This window comes from Rhipicephalus microplus, chromosome 7, assembly GCF_043290135.1.
Source record: "Rhipicephalus microplus isolate Deutch F79 chromosome 7, USDA_Rmic, whole genome shotgun sequence".
NCBI lineage: Eukaryota > Metazoa > Arthropoda > Arachnida > Ixodida > Ixodidae > Rhipicephalus > Rhipicephalus microplus.
The window spans coordinates 131,030,770-131,058,659 of record NC_134706.1 but is presented as its reverse complement, the minus strand read 5'-3'; the positions used below and the strand labels follow the sequence as shown (position 1 = coordinate 131,058,659).

The 27,890-nt window shown below is 47.3% G+C and overlaps 1 protein-coding gene across 2 annotated transcripts in view; it reads left to right on the top strand.

The window, feature by feature from the left end:
- LOC142761641 (protein kinase C, brain isozyme-like) overlaps positions 1-27,890 on the top strand; it is a 198,248-nt gene that overhangs the window by 48,337 nt on the left and 122,021 nt on the right. The gene's annotated exons all lie outside the window — the stretch shown is intronic.

The window sequence follows — 27,890 nt, the reverse complement described above, 5'->3', positions numbered from 1 at the left end:
TTCTGTGCGCACAGCAATGGTTTCCGCCAATGCTCTCATCACATGCGCGTCAGAGAGGCTAAGCGAGCGTGTGCTACGGTTAGGGCTAGTATAATGAACTAGGGGGGGGGGGAGGGGGTGAAAGCAGAATAAGGGACGGAAGGCCAACAACCATGGCCGTGATGACACTTCAAGGTTAGACCGTCGCTACAATGGGAACTTGCTGCCCCGTTAAGTGCTCTGCTGACAGAGATAACACTGAGAACTATTTTTTTTTTCAGTAAGAGCTTAGTTGTGCGGGGTATGAAAGAACATATCGACTTCCGAGGACGCGGACTATGAGAGGACGCGGAAAGGACGGTGGAAGTATCCGTATTTAACAACTTGGTGAAGACTTATTGGTTCACAGATTACAGTAAAGAAAGGAACAGCGGGAAAGGAACAAGGATGACAAAGGAACAAATGCCATGGGACAAGTGTTTGGAACAGTGAACACAACATGAGATATGGCACGTGGTCGAAGCAGGCCTGTTGTCCTTAAACCACGTTCATCGAGAACGAAATCTTGGGATTTTACAATGAGCCATGATAGACAACTGAAGTGTTGAATACCAGTTTTTTATACGTTCTCGGAATAATTACGCGCACATCAAACAGGTGCGAATCACAATCACCGTTTTTTGTTTCGTTTTGAAGAAGCATACTTCCTTATTTCTGCTATCGGGAAAAGAAATACACTTCCTTAAAGAAACATTGTGTGATGAGCGAGTGTTTCATGTGCGCGTGGTAATTCTGAAGACGTCTACAGGCTGGTTTTCCTGTAATGAACAATTTAGTTGGCACCCAGCGCTTGTACCATGACATTCGTTCTTTAGTCATCTTTGTTTTCCTCTCGCACTGTTTTTTGCTCTATGCGTATGAGTGCAGTGCAGTTGTAGATGCGGCAATGATGAGTGCTTAACAGCTGCTGTTGCGGGGTGCTTAATCACTAGTCTGTGTCTTCTAGGGAATAGAGGACTCGCTCCTCCACGCTGTTTATCCTTTCGTGCGTCGTTTGTGTACACCCCCTCCCCCAACTCCCTCCTTCCCGTGTTCATGCTCTTTAAATGCTGTCTACTTGTATGATTATCCCACTCACCTCACTCAGCCTTCCTACGTCAGAATAGTGGAAAAGTGAGTCATTTTATGTTTTTCTTTTCTTCACAACTTTCACAGAAGCGTTGAGGAATGGTTGTGGAAATATGGAATGAATGCAAGTTGACGTGAACCCGTCGTGGTAGCTTCGTATAAGATAGGGTGTCTCGTTAACCAGGACTAGTAGGTCGCGGGTTTGCTTCCTGATCATGTTGGTTGGCAATGGTTGCATTCCCAGAAGGGCTCAATTGCAATAACCCCTGTGTATTAATTCCACTGTGGATCAGCGGCTACAGTGCTCGACAACTGTCCTGGAGGTCGAGGATTCAATCGCGGCCGTGGTGGTCGCATTTCAGTGGATACGCAATGGTATACACTGTGCAATGTCAGCGCGCTTTGACGAACACCAGGTGGCCGGAACTTCCGGAGCCCTCCAATACAGCGTCTCTCTTAATCGCTTCATGGTTTTGGCACGTAAAGCCACACATATCATTATTAACACTTGTATACTTTGGGTTTGGGACCATTTGAGAGAACCCCAGATGGTTGGGGAAAAATCCGGAATCTTCCGACTTCGGTGAGCCTCATCGTGATGTCGTTGTACTGGAATTTAAAACCTATATGTATTGTTATACTTATCGTGTTGTGTTATTGAATTCCGGCGCTGTTGTCTCGTGTTTTTTTTTGCATTATGCACTTTCCTTTGTCTGTTTCTATTTTTGTTGTGGGTATTGCCGCTATTCCATTGTTCATTAAATATTGCTTCCCTTTTCTGTGGGCGAGCACGAAGTCTTTCAGGTACTTCCTATGTGCGTTAAATTATTATTGTTGTTATTATTAATATTCATGATATATACTACTACCAGTTTACGATAACCAGAGGCTCGCAGTGAGCGCCCTCTCTGATTTTTTTAATGGAGACAAAGTTAATTAACTGTCTTTAGTTTATATAATACCTTGCCACCATTTGTACGAAATCTTTCCATAATGTGATCCCGATATATGAACTGTACCATGCCCATACATAATGGGCTCATTCCTGCATTATAAACTCTATATAGTGTATGTAGTATGTACATAGTGCCTATGATTAGTCTTTCTTTTTTATTAATTTTTCGTACTTGTGTGTTTATCCTATCTATTGCTCATTCATGCATTCTAAAGCCTATAGTGTATATACAATGTACGTAGTGCCTCTGACTGGTCTTTCCTCTTTTATTCTTAATGTTTCTTCATTGTGTTTGTGTTATATATGTTGCTGCCATGATGTTGGGATAGCCGGCTCTAACGTAGCCTACTTTTCTATATTTTGCCGAATATACATAAAAAAACGTTTACGCAAGGTTAAAAATATCGTATTCAAGTCTTCAGTAGCAAGTAGTGAGCAAGAAATAATTTCGGCGGCTAGGGCCAGGTTCTTGCCGGCTGGCGCTCTCTTCACGGCCGTGCAGTATAAACGACGCATAGTGCCCGTATACTGAAATACACTTCTCTGTAAACGACATCCAATATGCATCGTTGCTCAACGTCGCCATTCTAAGCCACCGTCGCGCTGCCCTCTCGCATTCGAGGCACTAAGCCCGATCGTATGTTCCTATTGCACCGGGCTCCCCTGCGAGGAATCTGTCGACTCAGATTACATATTAGATGCCCTTCGCGAGATCTCGTGCGATTGCCTCATTCTATATTGATTAGGTGAGGCTTCGGCGGCGTTCGAAGCTCTAAGGATGGGATAAAAGATCATGTGGACTGCAGCATCTGAGAAGGAGTAAGCCACCAGAACTTCGGCGCAGTAATGCGCAGTTCTCTCATTTACGATCAGTACGAAAGCCCAGCTTTCTCACCTGCGCGCAGCGAATGTTGCGAGTTTCGTTCTGGGCGCCGTGAATGTTTGATGCCGACCGTCTAGAATCTTTCCGAGGGGATGGGAGGAAATCGTCATCATCTGACGTCGCTGCTTCCTGGGGAGCGTACACTAACGCCAACGTTCTTTGGGAGGCAGTTATAAGTCGTACGATGAGCCCATGTTGTTCGGAGTTAGTCGCGAGTGAATTGTTTCCAAGACCTTGAGCTTGTTTGGAAACGCATTTGGGCGGGCCGTCGTTGAGTGTGTTGTTGATTTACTTTTTGAACACCGAATATCCTTGATCACTGATCCAAGCTGTAGATAGGTGTGAAATCTGTGCATGTGTCTTTCTTGACATATATATTACTCTTGATATTACGACAACAGTCAAAACAGTACAAGTAGTGTGCCCTATACGTTCCTTTGCTTCGTTATTTTTTGGGTTTCCTTGAAGGGCGTGTTAAGAAAAAAGGAAGAAATGAACCCCTGAAGGTTTCTTCTTTCGTTCAATTTTATATATGGTCACGTTGTCCAGTGTTCGTCGTCACGAAGTGGTGCGATCACGTTTAAACTCCAAAAAGGAAGCCTAAGACATTCTACATTAGCGTTCACTATCTGCACAAAATTTTTCTGTGCAGTGAGAGCAGGCTAGTGAATGCATTCCCTTAACATAGATCTGCACTACTGCTATTGCGTCAGAATTTTGTATGGACGTATATATGTATTTACTTCCGTGAATAAGTGGCAGTGCGTGAATAGTTGGTTTATTGTGCGTTGATATATGAGAGTTATGGCAATGTGTATTTGTGTTTGGCAAATGCAGCATCGCTTTACGTGGACCCAGGCACGTTGATGCCTAGCGGCGCATCTCCTAGCCAGTTAACATCCAAGATAATAATTGGACCTTTGCGGTTGCTCAAGTTGTCAACACAGACACACACACGCACACGCACGCACGCACACGCACGCACGCACACGCACAGACGCGCGCGCGCGCGACCGTCACATATGGTGACTCGCGCGCTAAGGTGGTAGCAACAAGCACGTCATAAACACTGGTACTCGGTATGCATACCTTCGAGGCGTCGTGAAAGGCAACGCCCGTCTTATCTTCTTTCTTGCCCCGCCGTTATTTTTCGCAAGGCGAGTGCAAAACGTGTGGTGCGACAGCCAGGGGAATGTCGGAAAGCTATATTTAAATATGGAAGAATGCTATGAGCGAGGCTTAAAGCCGCCTCCTTGCGGTTTGCCAAAACGTTGGCGAAATTCGCATGTTCTGGAAACACACTGAATGAGATGCTAGTAGCAAGGGCGCGTTCGCTGAGCTAATCGCGTAAGCAATGTTCAACCCGACTCTTGCGTTTGCAGGCGGCAAACGTCGAACGAAAAGCACTGTGAGAGAAATAAAAGGTGTGTTCTTGCAGCCTCCGTCGTGGCTTGCGCTTTGGCGTAGTGGGTTAAACGCCCGCCAACCATTGCCCGTGGAGCGAGGGGTCGTCGTTTCTGCCCATGGGGCCGTTTTTTTTTTCTTTTTTTGCCCTCTGTCTGCGTTTATTCTGATGATGTATTTTCGGCTGACGAATTTCTGTGACGGAAATGCGTCATGAGTCTGGGTGAACCTCGGCATAAAACACTTTCAAAATAAAAGCAGAAGGCTTGAATAATCCGCCTTTCATTACATGAGTCAGTTTGGAATGTTAAAAATGTAGTACCTACATAGTTAGTCTAATGTTTGAAGACAAAAGCCTTAAATTCCTCATGAGAAGAGTCGAGGGGCGAAAAGTCGTCGCGAGGTACACTATATATGAATCGCTAACTATATCCGTGCCTTGTCACTCCGGAAAGTGCGTCAACTGCGCTTTCCATTCATCCATGTGCCGTTCGCGCGATGGTGGTCGCTTAGTTTTTTTTTTTTTTTTAGAATTATGAAGGCAAAAAACCTTGCCGGACACATCGCGATGTGGAATGATATAGGTCTTTGACCCGAGTGGCGACGTATAGAAGGTGCGCGATTGTGTCGTGCATCCAATTGCCTTTAGTATCTTGTACTATACCCTCCTCAAAAAAAAAAAAACATCGTCATTTGGGAACGTGACGTCTTTTGCGATTTCTGCGATTTATTGGCATAGGAGAGGCCGCAAACACGTAATGGCAAAGTAACCATATTTAACGCGAAAGCGTTAAAAGGCTCGTGAAATAGCAGAAATTCCGGCGTCGGTGTCGTTGGTTGTGAGCGAAAAATCATCTTTGCGTGACCGAGAAATCGAGGAAGATGCAAATAAAACAATAATAAATCCGTGTCTGGCTGGGAATAGAACTCGGGTAGTTTGCGTGGCAAGCTGGTGTTACCTCACAGCCACATCTTTCTTTCTTTCTTTCTTTCTTTCTTTCTTTCTTTCTTTCTTTCTTTCTTTCTTTCTTTCTTTCTTTCTTTCTTTCTTTCTTTCTTTCTTTCTTTCTTTCTTTCTTTCTTGGTATTTATTCAGCTTAAACATGGCTGTAATATGTTTATTAAACATATTACAAAGCACTAATATGTTTATTCTTCCGTGTTGCGACACAATGGTGAGCACGCAACACCGACGAGTTCACCATCTCTAGAATGAGCACCTCTAGCAACGACCTTTTCCGAACATATCCCAGAATGGGAGTTAGCATAAACAGTTTACCAACACAACATAGCTTTCTGGCCGAAAGTACATTTCCTCGTACACAGCGCATATTTCAATTATCATTCAAATAAAACGGGTTGCTGAGCAAACCTTTGGCTCAGCATTTTCCTTCAACGTACGCGTCTTCCACAGGCTATGCATTCCAACAAGCAGAAACATGTAGAATGGCACGTGGTTGTAATTACTCGCTGGCAGCAAATATCGCGCAGAATGTCAATTTAGCACAGTCTTTTTTAAACCTTCGCTGGAGCACGTCCCTGAATAATGACATCATTACAGCTTCTAGGAGAACGCCTCTGCTTGTGAATACACTGAAAATAACTTTCTCTGCTTGGATATGCAGTGAAAGTAACTTTCATGCTTTACAAACACACGCGTATTATGTGCACGTTTCTCAATACAATATGAAATGCTGTCGTAATAATGCGTGCGAGAAGCGTAACTTATATACCATCTGGTGTCAAAACATGAAACTATCACGTCTCCACCGTTTAAAGCCAGTCAACCACTACAAATTGCACACACGTTACTCTGCCCTTATGGATAGGAAGTTCGAAAAGATTTCATAGACTATTTAAGAACGCACTAGAAAGATAATATCGCTCTCGCGTTCAACTACTATAGGCGAAGTTTAAATCGGCCAATTTTCGTTGCCTAAGTGTTATTCATACCGCTTCTTGTTCAGATATTTTGCTAAACGTGGTGGCTTTGGGGAGGGTAGCGCCTTGTTTGACGACATTTATGCATATGCTTCTCTGGTAGACATTTTGTAAGAGTTCTCGTTGTTTTAGGAATGAATGTTACCACTCGATGTAGAGTATAGGACGATTCAAAGTACAGTAAGTGTGTAGATAGTTACGTTGTCGTTATACTGAATTTTATGTCAGACGCAATGGGTTATTGGTTACAATGCTCGGATGCTAACCTGAAGGGCGCGGGTTCGATCTCCGCCGTATAGGTCGCATTTCGAGGTGAAATGTTTGAGGCCTGCGTGCTGTGGATTGTCAGTGCACGCTAAAGGACAAGCAAGTGGTCGATATTTCCTGAGCCCTCCGCTGTGGCGCCCCTCCTGATTATCATAATGTGGTTTTAGGACGTAAAACTCCACGTATTGTAACAAGTTTGCTCTGACACAAACTTAGTCCGACATTGCTACGTCTGAATTATGTTTTCCAAAATATTGCCGATGAAATTGTCCGAGCTTCATTAGTCGTGTCGCGAATTGGTAAGGTCACGTGACCTGATGCCTTTGCGCGCCACAACGCACGCCATCGAGCAGTGGTGTTCACCAGATCGAATCGGCCCTGCATGCGAAACCGCCGTCTCGTTTCACGCCATGCGTTCGCAGTCCTGTGCGGGCGCGTTCCGTCACTATCTGCGTATACTTTAACGTCTCGGCAATCGAGCAGTCTGGCGTGCACAGGCGCCACCACCGCCAGCACGCGAGTGTGAAACCGTGAGAAGAATCGACGGCGGAATTTTGTCGCTTCGATTTTAGGTTAGTCCTCGTCTATGTTATAGCGCTTCAAGCAATCGATTTTTTTTTTTTAGGAGTGATACAGCTTTTTGGCCTCGTATTGCCGGCGTCTAATGTCGTCTCAGGGTGTCACGTAGTTGCTGTTCATCATTAACGTGTGTGTGCCACAAAATTTGCGTGAATTGCACTACTCGCCGCCGATGCACTATACTTGACGAAGGCGGCACTTAACCCATCAAAATGCCTGCGCCGACGATGGTGGGGAAGGGAAGCTGGAACACCGTTTCATATATATGCCGTAGGGAACTGCAACCGGGAATTTAGGGAAGAAGTACCCTAAGGTAAGCTGCATTGCGACGAAGTTTTCAAACGATGTTAGTGAAGCGCAAACACCCTTCTCTACATGTGCGATATCAGGCTTGGCACCACTAGCGACTCATGAAAGAAATCTTTCTCAAAACACTGCGTGCTTCAGGCTTCTTCGTTTTTTTTTTAGTGTGGTTTCTATAGCCTATTCCAAAGCGCGAACCCGGCTGTAGCCGAGTTCGCGCTTGTGCTATACGTGAGCTGCTATTGTGGAGACAGAGAATTGCGGGAACGACATCTCAATCGTACCTTTCTTTCGAAACGTCGTGCATTAAAGGGGCAGAGAGACGAAATTTTCAGTTGACATTTTAATTGCATCAAATGAGAAGCTCAGTTCTCGAGAGTATTGAAACTGTGCTTCTATTCGTCAGTGCAGCCTGAAAAAAAAAAGAAATTACAGTGTATTTTCGACAGCTAATTTCGGTTCTTATTGTGTACCCTGAGGTCACAACAGGGTGAAGAATTCTAGTCGCGTGCTCGCGCATGATATCGTGACGTTTCTATACGGCCGCACCGCACCGGGGATCCGTTGGTGACGCACAAGCGGCCGTAAAGAAAATTTTGGTACCTGACGTATTCACAACTAACCAGATTACTGCCTAAAGTCACCAGACCTATTATTGTATGCCTGACGGTGCAGGCTAGTGTTGATGTCGGTTGGTGTGCCACGAAGAAAAACGAAACAAACGTAGGCGATTTCTATTTCTAGGAATCGATATAACGCGAAAGTAAAAAGTGTCCTGAAAGAAATAGTCGTGCGCTTGTTGTGCACATTTCGCCACAGGGGCAAATTACCGCTACAGCAACAAATTGCAATGCCGCGCGATGAACGGCAAGCAGCTCAAAACTTGCAGCGCGTGCCTTAAGCAGAAAGCAAACACGAAATCACCATGGGTACACAGGACAAGCAGGTACTAACAACTGTCACAGCTCGACACTTAAAGTGCGCTGTTCAAACAGAAAGAGACACTAAATGAACTCACAGATATACACAGGACAAGCGTGAACTAGTGTTGCAATTTCTACTTCTTCGTGTGTGTGCAGCGTGCTCCTGCTCCGCCACGGTGGTCTAGAAGCTAAGGTACTCGGCTGTTGACCCGCAGGTCGCCAGATTGAATCCCGGCTGCGGCGGCTGCATTTCCGATGTAGGCGGAAATGCTGTACGCCCGTGTGCTCAGAATTGGGCGCAGGTTAAAGAACACTGGGTGGTCGAAATTTCCGGAGCCCTCCACTAACGGCGTCTCTCATAATACTATGGTTGTTTTGGGACGTTAAACCCCACATATCAAGCAGTGTGCTCCTTTTGTAAACGAGGCCGCGGGAGTGAGTGAATCGACTTTTGCGCTGTCCCGATACACGAGTCTGATAAGCGTGCGCACAGGAGACCACACTCTGTGGAGGCGGAGCTTATCGAAACGCGAAAAGCGACATTTAGAGCTCGCCGAACACCAGCCCTTCGCGCCATCTAGATGACGAAAACGTGCTAAAGTTGCAGAGCTCTGACGACCGCCAAACGGTATATGATGTATATATAAGTTGCTTGCCGTTTGCAATATTTACAACGTACGCTCTATGGCCTAGTAGTTAGCGCCACGTGCGGCGGATCCAGACGTATACTGGTTTGACGCACCGCGACAGAGCTTTTCTTCCACGTTTATTTTCTTCGCAGTCTCTTTGTATATACTCTACAATGTAGCATTGGTGACGACAATACGTCAGTGGAGCCGTGGCGGAAACGGCATAAAACGCTTGCGTGTTAAAATGGGCTTTAATATAAAAATGAAACACCTCAGTACAGTTTGCTGAGCGTCACAATTGCTCCGAGTCGTCTCTGTATAGGGGATTCGTATGACAATGCTACGTTGCTGCGATGTTATACAACGTGCATATTTTTAATGAATATAAAAAACTACCATAATGAAAGTTATACGTGACGGCGAATGGTGTGGCATTGGTTTCGTTTAATAAAAAAAACTGCATAAAAGGTGCGCATTCCTTTAGAGGCTTCTATTGCTGGGGTTCATCATATCGCAAAGAACAAACCCGCCCCGGACTTGGGGCCGCTAATTATGTCTGGCCGAGATGGCAGCTGTATTTCTCACCCAAATTTTCCCTTACTACTTTGCTCAGTGCCAGGTAATATTTAAAATTTTAATCATGTTCAAATTAGCTTCCTGCCTGTGCATATTTAAAAGCTATTTTGATATATACATGATCTTGCTTGGTTTCACTCAAGGGAACGCTCGGAAATAGCTCAGTGGGAGAGTTCCGCGTTTAAATGGCGCCGTTTATGGGGGGTAATTCTGTCCCGCAGTAATAATTGCTGCCATTAATATTCCAGCTTTTTTATTTTTCTCAAATTTGCATATACGTGCGGCGGATCCAGAGGTATACTGGTTTGACGCACCGCGACAGAGCTTTTCTTCCACGTTTGTTTTCTTCGCAGTCTCTTTGTATATACTCTACAATGTAATATTGGTGACGGCAATACGTCAGTGGAGCCGTGGCGGAAACGGCATAAAACGCTTGCGTGTTAAAATGGCCGTTTAATTTTTTTGTCCCTTTTGCTATTTTTGTATTATTGTGCTATTCAAGTGCTCGTCCTGCCAGGACCACAACTGTGGTCTGCAGTATGTATTAAATAAATAAATAAATAAATATACAGTGTGTCAAATATCATGTGCGCTGCTCAAAGTACACGCTTGCGATAAAGCAACCCCAGCCTTGCGTCTGACAAGAAAAATTAAAAACAAAAAAGCTATAATGTATGATGCAAACAAAGTGCACGTGCAAGGGGAAATACAGAGCAAGCAATGGTGATTAACGCTGGGCGTAAGAAAGTAACGCCTCAGAGCAGCATGCTCGCCGCCGCCGTGACTTGGCGGTTGCGAATGGCTTTCTCAGCTGCTGAGCACCGGACGGCGGGTTCGAATCCATGCTGCGGCGACCGAGTTTCGTTAGTTCAGAATAAAGTTCGTGTATTTGGTGGACGTTGCATGTGCCCCCTTCAAGAGAAAGAAACAAAGTCTATGAAAATTGATTCAGAAGCTTCCATGGACTACAATGTGCCCCATTACAATATCGTGAGTGGCTGCGTAATAAAACGTAGTTTTTAAGTTGCGGCCATCTACCCATCGCACTCTGCAAAAGTGAATGGACTAAATGAACGCTTTTCAGTTGTTAGCGTGACATCTTTGAGGAAGGCAGCTTAACTAGCTACCAGGCAGTTTTTTTTTTTTCAATTTATCATGTTCCTATATGTAATGCATTTACTCGATCCTGAGGCGACTACTGCTGTAATGCGAGGTGCGGCTGTTCATTGCGTACAAGTAGAAAAAAAAAAGTGTTTCCGAACCTAAAGTCGACGGGATGGATGACTTTAGGCAGCTATGCCCAGGAAAAAAAAAAAAAAAAACACGTGTTACGTTTGAGTAAATACGGTATACTTTTCTCCCTCTTTCGATTTCGACATTGCCAAACATGCTTGTCTTTGACTCATCTCCTTAGCTTTTGCTTTTTATTTCACCATATTTCTCTGCACAACGAGCAACCCTTTCCTCCTGTTTTAATGAATACATATTTTAAGTATTTTTTTACAGTAGGCACAGAAGACAAGGGCAACAACGATAGACACATGAGCTCAAACTCGTAAACTATTTGTTTTTGAAAGGAACAATACATAAAGTAACCAATAACCAGCATAGAGCATGTGCGGCGCAAGTCATGTGACACGTGGTCGAAAAACATAGGGCTAAACGTAATTAAAAAAATATTTTCTTCTCTGCAATACATCAATGAATGTAGTTGTCAAATGGTTGTCGTCAAGTTGGAGGATATACATCACTTTGAAGCTATGCGTCGACTCTTTTTGGAGAAGTCGCCGTGGTGGTCCTGCTGGGTATGCTGCTCGACTTTTCACCCGTGGGATCGAATCCCAGCCGCTGCTGCCTAATTTACAGCGGAAGCGAAATTTTTTAAAACCCGTGTACCTAGATTTAGGTGCGTTTCAAAGAACGCTGTTTGGTCGAAATTTCCGGAGCCTTCCACTGCGGCGTCTTTCATAAGCGTACTTCAGCTGAATTCCCTACAATTATTACGTCAAACTCCACCAAGTATGTCCGTTGGACATCGCACCTCCCACGACTGTCCGAAGAAAGTATGATTTACAAATAGAGCAAAACTACTTGTTGTTGTTGTTGTTGTTGTTGTTGTTGTTGTTGTTGTTGTTGTTGTTGTTGTTGTTGTTGTTGTTGTTGTTGTTGTTGTTGTTGTTGTTGTTGTTGTTGTAATAGTGCATTGACTGAGAAAACTGTGGCGATGGAGGCGGAAATGTTGTAGGCCCGTGTGCTCAGATTTGGGTGCACGTTAAAGAACCCCAGGTGGTCGAAATTTCCGGAGCCCTCCACTACGGCGTCTCTCATAATCATATGGGGGTTTTGGGACGTTAAACCTCACATATCAATAAGAAAACTGCGGGGAATCACTGAAGAGAAAGTGCGTACGTGGCATTCGCACAGATGTTCACAAAGCAACGTTAAGAAAACGATGACGGCGCGGAATTGCTGCAACCTAATGCGTGTACAGCCAAAGCGCTTGGCGATTTTTGTTACCGCGCAAAAAAAAAAACAAAAAAAAAACGCCTGTTCGCTTCGCTGACTGGTCACCGCTATCGGCTTTCGTCTTCGTTCGTCGGCTTTCGCCCGTGCTTCTTGCGCAATCTCGAGTTTCGTTTGGATTAACGGCGGCCCTCTTCGTATGGAATTACAGTTCGGTACCTCGTGTGTTTATATAGACGCGCCGCCCGCATCTGTTTTCGAGCGTTTGTTGCCAAACAGCGCCAGTTCAAAGGGCCTCGCTATTCGTAAATATCGAATTTCGTGCGAAAACGCACCGCCGTCCTTAGTCCAGGGATTAAACGTGGTGCCCTCGTTGAAGACACAAACGTACCGGCGTTGAACCGATGCGTGTGCAGCGTGACACGCTGTGTTTGCTGGCATGCTTGTGCAAGAAATGCAGGCTTTGGTTCTCAGTGCTCACAATGGACGTGGTCGATATTGCCTTGAACGATTGTCCGTTCCGAACATACTTGGTCGCGTGGGAATTCCCGAAGTGCACGCGTTTCCTGAAGATTTTTTGAATGATCGCATAATTTTTGAAAAAACATCTCTCTCGAGAAAGAAAGAGAAAGAGGGGGGATGTCTACAACTGTGTATTTGCATTTGGTGACGCGTGGTTTTAAATCAAGTCAGAGAAAAGATTTATTTTCATCATATACATAAAGCTTGATGAAAGAAAGCAGAAAAAGAAGCTGCCTAAAGGGGGCTTGAGAAGTCTGTAGCCCAACGTAATGTGTAGCCAGCAGCTAAGAGAAACACTCAATTGACACTCGAGAAGATATCATTAATGCCGAATAAAATACACAATAGCCAGGAAAAAAGTATACAGGAATGCGAAAATACGTCGTCAGGTAGAAGGAAATTAACTTTTTTTCTACGACCATCATTCTGAGTTTTGATGAGGAACAGCCAACCAAATCGCAATTCACTGAAAATGGCTTGACCGCGATGGTCAAGAATAACACAAAAGCTCTGTGTCAGTATTCCAACGTGGTGGAACGCCATCGCAATGCTCTCTGTGCCTTGTTTCATGGGAGTGTGCTGATGCTTCCAAATGTGCTAGGGTATCTAAACTAGTGATCGGAAAAGCTAGAATCGGAAATAAAGACAAATGTGGTACTATAAGGTACACCTTAGTACCATAGTCCGCGGATTGGAGTGAGTAAAATGAACACATTCAGAACGCGACAACGTGAATCGTTTGCTTGAGCTGTTACCTCGCCCAGTTTGTTTGACATCGCGGCAGCGGTTTGTTCGTGCAGTTTGCTTACATTTCTTGGCAGGCAAGTTTGAAGCATCGTTAGTGATACACTGCTTAAGCATCCTCTCATGAAGCGCTATTACGGACGGCTTACTGCTCTCCCATAGTTCAGTACCAAGTACTCAAAAGTGTTAAACATTGTTTTCTTAACACAGTGATTTTACAGCTGGGACATATGCCGAATTAATAAGGAAAGCATGGGACAGGGGGCTGATGCGCACTCTGAGGGCAACGTTTTATCTTGGACTCTGGGGTGATAAACAAGTTGGCTCAAGTATAGTGAGCCCATAAATAAGTGTGAACGTGTATGAACGCAGGAAAGAAATGTAAAGCATATTGGTTCTGTGCGGGGAAATAATAGCACGCACTTGAGCAATACAGGAACAACATAAGTCAGAATAAAAACTTTCAGGAATCAGCGTCGTGGAGAATGCGACGTATCGATTATATTATTTAAAAGAACACACAGATTGGTAACGGCGCACGACATGCAAGAGAAATCGTACAACGCACAGCTACACAACCTCAACAATAGGAACACAGATGTGCTTTAGAGCGTCACAAAATATGTTGTCTAGTTCGTGTTGAACCTTTATGGAAGGCCACTCCACAAACGGATAGCACGTGGAAAAGCCGATAAATCGATATTCGTCAGTAAGATCGTGTGATTTGAGTCCATGAAAAGCTGGAAAAGTGCGAAGGTTCAAGGTTTATATAATCAATAGCTGAGCACTTTGATGCGGCTGCACTTTTGGAAGTGCCCGGAAGCGGCTACTGTTTTCATAACGGAGACTTTTTTTGATCTGTTCCCTGAGCAGAGTTTCAAAAACTCTGCATCGTCGCTACATTATTCTTTACGGGGTTGTGGCGTACGTCGAAGAAGTTATGGTGCCTATAGGCGTCGCATCAGCGCCCGTTGCCACTACGCGTGCCCGGCCTATACGTAATCTCATTCGTCGCTGCCGAGAAATATGAAGCTCGGCGATGGGAGTATAAGCTTACAATATCTCTCCGAGCGCGGAGATGCGGCGGTCTGCGCGTTGTTGGGGCCAGGCGACGTCGTATTGCACCGGCTCTGACGAGCAGTCTAGTGACACCGGCTGTGCTCTGGCTCGTACCGCAAAAGCCAGTCTGACGCACAGTGAACATACTACGGAAACCACCGCCTGACAGCCGGCGCATACTCAGAAAGTATGAGACATTCCTCCATGGACACTTCCATCTAACTGTGAACGAATACTCTCAGCGCATGGCACTACGTACACTGAACTTAACACCACTGAATTTAACAAGGATTCAGGGTCTCTGGAAGCCCGACTACTACATTATAAGTTTTCTCTCGCGGATGTGACAAGCCACTTGTACTCAGTGAATCGCTGGTGGGCGATAGCTGGTCGCTGCCTGCCGTTGCAAACGGACCCCTACTTGCGATGTGATACGTGTCGAATGTTTACGCTGCGGTTTGCGAACTGCGGCGAATGCCAAAGGGTATTGAGCATCGCCTCGGCAGTCGCCGTGTAAACAGAGATATTTAGTTTGTCCGTAAAACCGTCTGCGTTAGCGTAACAGCAGGTTACCGCAGCAACAAATCTGAGTGGCCGCATAGGGGGCGCCACGTGGTGGCAGTGAGATGAAGTAGGCAACACAGAATGGTTATTGAAGATTGCTTAAGTATTCTGCTTCTCTGCTGCTGTGAGTTCTCGTCAGTGGTCTAATTCCGAATGTGTTGCCCTTTCTACTATTTTAGTCAATATCTCGCGGCTAGAACAAAAGAAAACTTGTATTTGCAATTATGGTTGGTCGGCTCGTCACTATAGGTGTCGGTAGCCTAGTCCGGTAACGCGGTATTCCCCAACAGTCTGTTTCAATATATTGTCGCTGTTAGTCGTAAACAGAACACCGAGACGTTAGTCCAAGAACAAATGGCCTGTTTTATGGAGCAGCCAAAAGCAAGAACATAAACACAATAACGTCTTCATCGGCCACAGTCTCGTACCGCGAGTCTGTCGGAGCGCACATCGTCTTCGTTGTCTGCACATTTTGCGCGCGGAATTTACCTCCCCCTAAAGGAGCGTCGTCCCAATGCTACACTTTTAGACAAAAAGTTAGTGATCAGTTAGTAAGGGGGGAGTGATTTTGAAGAGGGAATGGAGATATAAGTGCACCCCGCAACTGTCTCTCAGGGGGAGGACACCTCAGCAATAGTGCACGGGGAGGGGGAAAATTGGTTAGTAAACGCATGTGTTTACTAGTTTTCGGAGTATTTTACAACCTTCGCGGCGTACTTTTACTAGCTACCAGCTAGTGTAGCTAGTAACTTTAGCCGTTACTAACCAGGGAACCTTCTTGAGTTTTTTTTAACTGAGCAACTACTAAGCCATCTACGCTGCACGATTTTTCGTAGATGCAGCAGTACATATTTTTGTAATGGTGACATCGTAAGCAAAGTTTTAGGAAAGCTCCAATATCATTGACTACCTTGGAATAAAAGTTTCGTGCTACGTAATGACACACACGTAAGCAAATAGAAGGGGACATGATGATGCGTAGAAAACAACAATTATCTTACAAATTCTGTGACTGCTAACCAGTACGTGGTGTGCTGTCCCAAAGCATGGGTATATATAGCCTTCGAGCTGCGGCTGCAGCAGAAATCTGCTATGTCGAAGTCTTGAAGATTTACTTGTGCATGCGTTTGCATGCATGTTCTCGTGATCCGTTCATATGCGTTCTCGTACTCATATGAGCATATAGTCATTTGAGTATGAGAACTCATATAAGCATATCATATGCTCATATGTGTCCATATGAGCATATGATATGCTCATGAGTCTATATGAGCATATGAGATTCACATATGTGGAAATCTGATTTGATCATGTGATCGATTCTCTATAAGTATGTTGCTGTGATGCGCGCTTACCACAGTATAGTTACATGACGTAGTTAGAAGCCATCAAGTAATTTGCGAGGGCTATGTCAATTCGTTTTTTATCCTATACTTTTGTAATATACTCATTTTGATATGGCAACACACACGAGCGTTTAACAATGTATGCGTAAACCTCAATTTAGTAATGAACTAACCACTCGAGTCAGCAATATTCACTTACTAAGTAGGTGATAATTTTCACTAACCTGTATTTTACTACCTTCCCTTACTAAAAGCCTAGTGCTTTTTGACAACTAAATGGTTAGTATTTAGTTAGTGAATACGCCGACCTTTATTTTTGAGAGTGTATAGCGGAGTCATTCATTCGTGCATGAGGTCGCTTTGTACAAGCGACAGTCCCTCGCTGAGCCCCTCGCTTACGTATGGTTTAATGCGTTCTACGGGCATAAGTCGAGGTCGGTGGTGGCGATGCCTTGTGCAGTGTGGGCTATCAGAGACAACCTAATGGGTGACATGACTTAGTCTTCGCAGCACTCCATAAGGTCCAAAATCTCCTGAGCAACCTTTCGGATAGTCTCCGTCTTCGTACAGACGTCTACACTCGCGTCCTCTCCGCGGTTTCGTACGTCACAGGTGTGTGACGTAGATTATGGCGACCTGCGTCGTATACTCTTGCTGTTTGTATGTTCTCACTCGTGCGAGCTGCCTGGCTTCTGCGCGTTGAGTGAACGCATCGGCACATGTTTCACAGTGTATACTTATAGCTGCATCGCGTCCGACATCGTCCTTATTTCTCGTCTGTGGACAAGGCGGACTGAGTTATCCGTGTGGTCTCTTGTTTAGCGGCATTATAACCAAACGTTATAGAGGGCAGTACTTCATACGAATTTTCGTGCTCCATGTCCACATACATTGTCAGCATGTCTTTCAGAGGTTTGTCGAGCCGTTTGATCAGTTGGATGGTTTGGAGGTGGTAGGTTGTCGACTTACGATGAATAGTACCGCTGAGCACCAAAACAAGTTCAAAAAGCGTAACCCTGAATGCCGTTACGTCATCTGTTATAACGATCGATGGTGCACCGTTCTCTTGTTCTCTATCGAAAATCGGGCCATCTCCTCTGCTGTGCCTCTCTGGATGGCTTTTGTCTCGGCGTAGCGGGTAAGATATAGTCCTCGGTCACTTCTATAACCCAGTAGTTACCAGCACTAGAAGTAGGAAGGGGACTCAAAAAGTCCATTCCGATCTGGTCAAGTGGCGTTGGCGGTACCTGGTCTTGGTGCAACAAACCAGCTGTTTTCGTCGGAGTTCGAGGTGGGTCCGAACATGATGTTTCACGACAGCGGTGAGTCTAGGCCAGTAGTATACCTCTCCCAAACTCTGCCCAGTGTGTGCGTGTAGCCTAAATGTTCAGAGTTGACCTCGTTGTTGCACGCTTGCAATACCTCAGAGCAAAGAGTGGTAGGAACGACAAGTAGGTAGGCGGACCCGTTTTACGAAAAGTTGATTTTGTAAAGGACATTGTTTCGCATACAAAATGAAGATAATTCTTTTGCTGTGTACATTCTGGCTTCGTCCTTCTAAATAACTAATGAGGCCGAGTAGCTCAGTATCGTCAAGTTGCTAGTCTGCGATGTTGACGAGTCGAGAACTCCAAGAAATGCTGTCTCTTCATCGAGAAAAGCAGCCTACTCTATCGGTGATCCAGACATGCAGTTGGCACCCGTCTGTCGTTTTCCCGGCTTGTACACAATCAAACTCTTGTAGTCTAAGGCTCGAGAGTTTAACCGCCCGTAAGGATTTTTTAGCCATTTGTCAATTAACACAGCGAATGGTCGTCACTGTTGACCTTGAATGGGCGACCTTACAAGTATGGGCGAAATTTCATGTGTCCATGCAATGGTGAGGCTTATTGTATAGGGTGCTATCGGTGTGTTTTCCGCAGGAGTCTTTCGTATGCGTGTGCTCAAAAGTGAGTTTTAAAACATGTCCAAGCGTACATTTCACCATTCACCAACTAGACCGACATGTCCTTACGTCTTTTCCCCGTGTTGCGCCACTTTCCTGCGTTTAACATGTGCTCAAGAGTATAGTCGTCGTACGTCGTTGGGTGTGTATTGTAAGTGCTGTGTTTGTGTGGCGCCATATGTTCTGTGTTTCGTGTTTTGAGGCTGCAGTGTTTATGGTTAACGTTTTCTCATACTGAAGCTGGATCATTGGATGCCAAAAACCGAACATTTTTTTTTGCTATTTTGTGTGGTCTCGAGACTCGAATAAACCCGCTGTGCATTGAATTAACACACTTGGCCGAAAAATATTGTCTTTCGACGACATTTGCAGAGAAGCACGCAAATATGCGGCCATTGTTTTTATGGATGGCCTTCAAAATTTTCAGGTGACGCTCCCTCTTTTTTTTCCTAGTTTTATTTCCCTCCATGCATCGGACAACGCTGAATACGTCGAGCATGGCAAGGACACGTTTGTCTAGCTGCGGAAACCTTTATTTGTACGAAATAACGCGCTTTTCTCTGTAAATTACCAGCCAGCGCTCGCGGATGTAGTCTCACAAGGAGCAAGGAAATGTCCCGGCACGTGCGTGACGAAACAAAAGCCGAGTTTCCTCGAAAGTCGGATAGCATATGCGAGACGACGACAAATGGAAGGCCATATTAAAAAAAAGAAAAGTCAATGAAGCGTCAACGCGAGACAAGAAATGAATGGCAGCGTATAACCTGTCGCGAAGCGCGACAGACGTCGATTTATTTCCTGCCTGACGGTGCTCGCCTTCCGTGATAAGTGACAACAATAGTGTCTCTCTATCCAATCCATATCTATTCAGAGGCCCGTAATGGTAGTGTTTGCGTCTGAAAGATTGACAAAGGCACCAACAGTTTTCCGGCAAACTGAATTGTTAGAGGGAAATTTTTATATACAGCACGCTGCAGTTCTTTGTTTTGTTTTGGTCTGTTGTTTTCCGTATTGAAGAAGGTGTGTGATTCTGGTCGACATCTGCTTTTGCGCGCTTCTAGCGTGCTCCATATAGTGATGCGTAGGTAATTTTAGGTCAGCGAAATTGCAAAAAAGTGAATTGACGGTTATGTCGCTTTTCAGCCCGATTGTAAGGCGCGCAGAAGTTTGAGGGCGATGTTTAACGTTAAAAAAATGCGGGCTATAATTCTGTTAATGCGGTGAAAAATTGATATTGTAGGAAAAGCTTTCATCGCTTTTCCGGGTCGAAGCAAGATCAGGATTTGAAAGTGGTAATAGAAATAAAATCAGTATACGGAGCTTCATTGTGGGTGTTCTATCGATCTCTGCAGTATTCTTTATTCCAGTGTTGACATATAAGATATATAGATTTTCTGGAGTGAATATTGGAGCCATCGAACGAAAACGCAATGGCCCGTAGTGATTGTATAAACACGATAAAGGTGTTTGACTCCATGTCGAACAGACGGTATTTCTGTTCACACAACCTCTAAATCCACTTGAATATGCGTTACTTTTATGACTTAAGACATTCCGATAAGGAACCTCCATAAAGGTGTTGCGAAAGAAAACATACCAGACGAATCATATTGGGCAAGTAATTGAGGATCGCTTGCATATATGTGCAATGCCACTATATGTGGCCCATTCGTTGCAAGACCACCAACAGCTGCGGCGTTCTGGGTCTTTAACTGGACTGAAAACAAGGAGATAAACAAATACCACCCCTCGTGAGACCCTCACATCGTCTGCGTTTGCTTAGACAATAGCGATGCCGAGGTAGTGATGGACCTCAGCGATCGTGGTGGTAGTCGTTGTAAGCACCATTGATGGTTAATCCCAAACTACCTCATTCAGTAGCACGTCAAAGCGTGCCACGTGTTGTCGATGGGGTCATCCTTAGCGGCCTTGCAGCTCAGAATCCTTGCCATAAACAACGTGTAATCACGCTAAGCATAGATTTTATGGCCGCGGTGGTGTAACGATTACAGGGCTCGTCAGCTTACCCGAAGGTTCGGGGGTAATTGATCCCTATTGTGGCGGTCACATTTCGATAGGTGCTAAATGGGAGAGGCTCGTGTACTGTGTGATGTTAGTTAAACTATAAAGAACGCCGGGTAGTCCGGTGCTCCCCACTACGGTGTCTCTCATAATCATATAGTCTTTCGGGACGTAAAAGCCGAGATGTTACAATTACGTGCTTTGCGTCTCTTTCAACCTCTGGTACGAAATCCGCGTGGTCCCTAATTTGTTCCACTTAGACGACCCGAAGTCTACATTGCTCGTCTTCCTTTTCTTCTTTAATCTACTGTATTCAACGTCACTCCCCCCCCCCCCCTCCCCGTTACCGTCTCGTTTTGGTTTGCACTTCTTTCGTAGCCAATCTATTGAAGCGCTCTAGCGTTATAGAAGAAAGTAGTTTTTTTTTATAACGTGTGGTTTGTTGGTTGCCCCAACCCATTGCAAAAGCCTCAGACATAAGTCATCGCGTTCAGCCACAGCATCAACAAAGCGCACGTAATATCTTACAAGTGTGTAGCGGGTACCACGTTTGTCCGAAGAATGACGAACGGCATAGTGGACGTTTCGTATAAATTATGGTGCGGTGGACACCATGCAAGTCTGCGCAGGAACTTGCATAGTATAAACTTGCGCAGACTTGTCGACTTGCAGACTTGTTTCCCAAAAGTGTGTAAAAAAATTAGGGGACCCTAAAGCTTTGCCTTTAGGCGCTGAACGCGATAGCCATCTCCTGTTTCTAGTGCGTACTTCGAACACTTAGTGCATGAAACCTTTTCGAATTTGTTATGCACCCATTACGTGACAACAAGGGAATGAGCGCAGTAGCGTGTTGCCGTGACTGGCATTAAACCACGAAGATTCTCTGACGCTCGCTGGCAGTGGACGCTTGTACCACGCATTACTACTGCAATATTTTCTGTGTGTGTAAGTGGTTCCTAAATGAGAGCAAAGAAGATAAAAGAGAGCCCCGTAACTCTCTGCATCATAGTGCGACACCTCAACAGTGGCTTACGAGGGATGGGGGTAAGGAGGGATCAAAAGGGATAGGGATAGTGATAGGGCAGAGACAGAGAGACCCACATACAGAATTAAGAAGATAAGAAAGATGGACATGGTCGCATGAGCCCAAGGACGGTGCACCCCTCAGCGAGAGCTGTTGTCGGCGTCAGGAGATGGAGTAGGGCGGAGCCAGTCGGCCAGAGTTGCGCTGTCGTCGGAGATCGCGGGGGTACAACCGGTCGGCACGAAATCCAGCGAGCGAGTTTATATTTCCTGTTGCAGTTTGAAGCACGTATACTGGACGCGTGTGTTTGTAAAACATGAAGGCTACTTTCACTGCATTTCCAAGCAAAGGAAGTTCTTTTCACTGTATTCACAAGCGGGACGCGCGGTCCTGTGGTAGAACATCCTGTTGTCGCGCAAACACCCGGGTTCGATACCCACCTGGGCCCAAATGACCCTGGTTCAGTCCCCACTCTAACCTAAAAATCATTATTTTATTTGCATCTGTAGTGCCAACATCACCATCATCATTTCTCAATCACCGCGCCGCGTCTCTCGCGCAGCTGATGCTAGCTCGAGCTGCGCGAGGGTGAGAACGAGCTCACCCACCTGGCGCGTCGGACGGGGACAGCTACCGTGGCTCGGCTTCGGGCGTAGAATAAAGTGGCGCGATCGGCACGGCCCCGTCGGCTGCCTACGACGCCGTCTCACGTCTCTCTTCTCTCGTCGCTACATTGGTGACCCGGAGAACACGCCCTTCGCCGAGCGGCCCGCTGCCATGTTCCCGCAACTCTGCCCGCCAGTGCCGCCGTTCCAATCGACCTACCCCAAGGTATGGTTCATGCAGCTCGATGCCGTCCTGGCGTTGAATGGCTTCACGGACCAGCCGCTGATGCACGCCATTCTTCAAGACGCCCTTCCGGTAGAGTTGCGTCATCTCTCTGGCACTTCAACCTCCAGCCAGCAGCCTTACGACGACCTCTGCTCTGCGGTGCTTGCCAGCTATGGCCTCACCTACCACCCGCTGCCGTTCACCCGCGACTTACAGGTTTCGTCTGCATCGCAGCGTGCGGTACCCTCCGGCCCGAAAGTCTTCACTGACCGGGACCTAACTTCCCCGACTACGTCTCCTACAACATCTCGTCCGGCCACTATCAACGCGAGTCCCGCGTACGAATGCCCATCCGACGAGGTTCAGAACATTCGTGCTGCACGCGACCAGTCAGCCACGAAATCTGACGAGCTTCTTCAATACGTTCCTGTAGCCAACGACCGGGTCGCCACGAGGTGCATTTTTTCGAAGTCCTCGGCCGATTGTCCCTCGGGCACTCTCGTCACCCGCATGTCTTCTCCGGCCTACACAGACCACGATTTCTGAGACATGTCAGACTCCACGACGGCTTCATCGCCGCATGCCCCGGAGTCTGCCAAGACTACGGATATCCGCACGCTCAATATTCGCCCCTTGGTCGCGGAGACTTTAGCGTCGACGATGTCCGAAGGCGCCTCCCCACCCACCTCGACGGTCTCTGCGTCCTGCCAGCAGCGACCATCTTCAGCCCCGCAGTCTCCCGCAGCCGAAGTTAAACTCATAAGCCGTCAACCACAGCCAAACTTCCGAGAGGCTGCGACCATCACTGACGCAGCTGAGGACGACGTACCTGGCGCGCATATGGCACTGCAGACTACATATGCCACACATGCTGTAGAGGTTGTCATCAATCATGCAGACCTGCACACCAACCCTCATGTGCGGAGAACCGATGGTCTTTCAGGTGTGCCACCCGATCCTCTATCAAAGCTCACGTCTTCTGAGCTTCACAACTATTCCCCAGAGCATTTGGCGCCGGATGCAGTCCGCCACACAGGCTCGTTGGTAACAACAGCGACGACGTGCGGTCCAACTGCATATCTGCCGCCCTTGATAGTCTGCCAACGAAATCATCACGTCCGTGTTGCAGCCTTGCCCTTCAAGACGGCGCAAACACCTACGAGGTTTTCCCGACGCAAGGGCCAACCACTTGCCGTGCACATGACTAGCCGCAATGCACGGCGTTTCCGCATCCGTCGACTCGGCCACACGCCCCGGCATGCCGGTCGCAGTGCTACGTGGAGGCCGGTGTTTCATCGACAGAGACGTCCGCACCAGCACGACCGCGACGCTGCTCCTTGTCGACAGCATACTCGGCACCCTGTGCGCTGTCCGAGACCCCGCTGTGGCTGTGAAACTTCAGTGCTCGGTCATCATGGGTGCGTTCTGATCCTTCACACTATTTCGCCCACATTGCCGGCGCGAGCTCTTCAGCGCCTGTCCACAGTTCCAGCTGTGGGCACGTTTGTCAGCCGCGTCTACTCGAAACGGCGGGTGCGCATTCGAATGGTCCCGCCGCGTAATTGTGGGATGGACGTGTCTATGAACACAGCGACCCGGCACTTCCTTCTTCGTCCCTTGCGCTTCTCCCAGGGTCGCCCACCGGAGACACACTGCCTACTGATGGCCCATAAACGTTGACAACCTGGACTTGCCAAATGAACACTTTATGGATTGCCGTTTATGTATATAGCATTTGTCACTCTCTTTCTTTTTTTCATATGCCTTCAAATCGCGCAAAGCGCTAGGGGGGGAGCCCTGTAGTGCCAACATCACCATCATCATTTCTCAATCACCGCGCCGCGTCTCTCGCGCAGCTGATGCTAGCTCGAGCTGCGCGAGGATTAGAACGAGCTCACCCACCTGGCGCGTCGGACGGGGACAGCTACCGTGGCTCGGCTTCGGGCGTAGAATAAAGTGGCGCGATCGGCACGGCCCCGTCGGCTGCCTACGACGCCGTCTCACGTCTCTCTTCTCTCGTCGCTACACATCCTTCTCGATTTTTTGCGGTCAGGGATAAGATGATTTTTCGCTCACAGCCAACGAGGCCGACGCCGACACCGGCATTTCTGCAAAACGAGCTCTTTAACGCTGTCGCGTTAAAAGGCTCCAGAAAGACGGCTTTTTCAGGTTTTGCTGCGACTGCGCTGCGCACTGTGCGCAGGCCTGGCAGTCTTTTTTTTTTCTCTTAATTAGTCCACATTTTCCGCCCGTTTGAATACATCTCGTTTGTTGCTTTTTTTTGGCTCGCACGATTTCATGAACGCAGATGTAATTGGGCTCTGAGGTCACTTAATTCGTGTTTACATTTGAGAGAACAGAGTGAGTTGCTCCGTTTGCATTAAACCTCCAGCTCGTTCTCTGAAAAGGGTGCGCTCTCTGCGTTGCATGCGATTGTGCGTTCGCGCGAGAACAGCTGTGACGGACGTGGCGGCGACCTTCACGGATACGCGCCTCGCCATCACGCTCTGACGCGTGCGCAGACTGAGCGAGGCCGACTGTGTCGCGTGGGGCTCTCGGCGCTTACGACGTCTGCGATCGAATGGATGGCGGTAGAGAATCATAAATAAGCACTGGAGATCCAAAGCCGTTGGGGCGCCAAGCTGTTACTCTTGCAGGTGCTTGTCGGCGAACGCATGGAAGCGGAAATAGTATAGACCCTTTCAATGTTTACAAACTGTTACGTCTGTACAGCCGCTTGTGACTGTAGACGATTTATTAAAGGACAGGAAACGTGAACAAGTTCAAAGCGTAGCCCAGGCGTTGGAGTCACTCCTGGCCAGCGTTCGACGCCAGGCTCGCGCTCGTGCCACAGCGCCAGTGCCCCGCGCGCACTTCGTTAATGTCGTCTTCTAAGGCGACATGTCACTCTTCCTCCCTTAGACGAAGTCTCCATAGCGGTCTGGAGGTCGCCTAACCTCTGGTGGTCGCAGTTGCCGAGTGGCCACTGCCTGTGACGTCGACGGTTGCGAGGGAGTGTGATCTTGCATCTCGGGCGATTCAGGCGGTTGAGCAGCTGAGCTCGATGGCGTCTCTTCTGGCGTTGCGTCCAAGAGATCGTCAGCTGCGCTCCAATCTGTCCGCGATTGGGTTGTTTGTCTGGTCTGACTCGTTTTCCTCATGTGATTGAGGTGACGCCGAACCTTTCCTTGGTCGCTTTTTACAAGCCAGGATCGTGGTCCGACGCGGCGCAGTATTTCGCCTTCAATCCAATCTGGCTTTTTCAAAAACTGCCGGATAAGCACTCTATCCCCTATAGCGAAGCGGCGTGATTTTTGCAATGCCTCCTGGCTCTCAGGACTTCGCTTATCCGTCTCCCGCTTAAGAAGATCGAGAGGGCAGAGCAATTCTCGTCCGAACATCGCTCTCGCCGGTGTCATACCTGTGGTAGTGTGTATTGTCGTGTGCTGCCGATACAGAAATCTTGCAAGTCGGCACTGTATGGACTTGTCTGCATCTTTCAACAGCGCTCTTTTCAGCTCCGCCACATAGCGTTCTGCCTGGCCGTTTGTTGCCGGATGATATGCTGGTGAGGTTGCAGCCTGTATGCCGTTCGACGCATAGAACTGCTTGATCTCGTTGGAGATGAATGCTTTTCCGTTGTCGGAGATGACCTTTCGGGGAATGCCGAACGTTGCAAAGAGGCTTCGGAGCACGTCGATTACAGCCGCGGATGTTGCTTGTGTCACGTGCCGGACTTCCACCCACTTTGTGTATGCGTCCACAACAACTAAGTAGGTGCGTCCGAGTAGTGGCCCCGCGAAGTCAACGTGCACCGTGTTCCATGCTGTCTGGGGACGGTCCCACGTAGGAATAGGAGCTTTGGGTGGGCTCTTTTGCGTTGCTTGGCATTCACGGCACTGTCGCACCGTTTCCTCGATCACCTTGTCCATTCCGGGCCACCATACGTAGCTCCTTGCGCACTTCTTCATGGCTACCATGCCTCTGTGACCCGCATGCAGAAGTGCCAGAACACGGGATCGTGCTGAGCTCGGTATGATCACTCGGGATCCAAGTGTGATGCACTCGCGCTGTAGTGCTAGTGCGGTCGCTCGTCGTCGGTAAGGAGCAAACTCATCTCCAGTGAGTTTCTCCACTGTACCATCCTGCACTGCCTTGTACAACCTCTGCATGATGCTGTCTTGTTGTGTCAGGCGTGCTATCTCGGCAGCAGTCAACGGAGGTCTCGATAACGCTTCGAACAATAGTACGTCACCTGGAGGCCAGGGTTCATCGAGACGTTCTTGTAATGGCAAACGGCTCAACGCATCCGCGTTTTGATGGTTCTTGCCACGCCTGTAGATTATGCTGTAGTCATACGCCGATAACTTGATGCACCATCTGGTCATCCGTGGAGAAAGGACTTGAGTCGTTGGCTTTTGTGGACCCAGTATGCCGAGCAGTGGTTGGTGGTCAGTGACGAAAGTCACCTTTCTTCCCGCAATATACTTGTGGAACTTGTGGGCTGCAAACACCACAGCAAGGCCTTCTCTGTCCAATTGAGCATATTTGCGTTCTGCCGGCCCTAGCGTCCGAGATGCAAAAGCGATTGGCGCCTCTCTATTCTGGTCATCACGTTGAGACAGAACAGCTCCTATGCCATATGGTGAAGCATCACAAGAGACAAGAAGCTCCTTCTGTTCGTCGTAGTGTGCCAGTACGGTCTGACTGAGCAGCAATGCCTTAAGCTTGTCAAAGGCTTCTTGATGCTTTGTCTCCCATCTCCACGTGGCGTCCTTCTGAAGAAGCTGGTATAGGCAGCTGGCAACTGTTGCCCTGTTCTTCAAGAATCTGTCGTAGAAAGCCAGCATTCCGAGAAATGATTGAAGCGCTTGTTTGCAGTTTGGTGCTGGAGCGTCCGTTATGGCTCGAACTTTCTCTTCGTTTGTGTGGACGCCTGTCTCGTCGATTCGGTGTCCCAGAAAGAAAACTTGTCGCACCGCAAAGCAGCACTTGTTTTTTCCGAGGCGCAGATTGTAGTTTCGTAGCCTCTTCAGCACTTCTTCCAGTCTCTCGGCGTGTTCCGTGGCGTCTTTCCCACTGATGATCACGTCATCTAGGTATGCGCACACGCCTGTGATGCCTGACAGCATCGTCTCCATAAAACGTTGAAAAATGGCTGGGGCTGCAGAAATTCCGAAAGGCAATCTCTTGACCCTGTATAGTCCCTTCAGCGTGTTCAGGGTCAATATCTCTGCTGTCTCTGGCGTCACGTGAAGTTGCTGGTACGCTTGTGCTAAATCCAGGGTGCTGAAGACCTTGCCTCCCCTCAAGTGGCTGAGCACTTCATCAGTTGAGGGAAGTGGGTAGTCTGCCTTCTTTGATACCTGGTTCACTGTGCAACGGTAGTCGCCGCATATTCGCAACGAGCCATTCTTCTTTCGAACCAGTACGAGAGGCGTTGCCCAATCCGAATGCTGTGCTGGCTCGATTATGCCTTGACTTTGCAGTCGATCCAATTCTGCTTCTACAGCTGACCGGAGCGCGAAAGGAACCGGCCGTGCTTTTAGGAACTTTGGTTTCGCTCCTTCCACGAGGTCTAGTTGTACCGCTGGACCGATGTGTCCTGATATGTCCTCGTCGAATACAGATTGGTACTTGTCGAGAAGCTTCGAAACAAGTTCATCGCCGGATACATCATTGATGCCCGTGATCTGTATACCCAGGTGAGGAAACCAGTTTCGTCCAAGGAGGTTACAACCTGCTCCCTTGATGACAACAAGTGGTAGTGTCATGGTTTTGTTTCCGTGCGTAACAATCACCG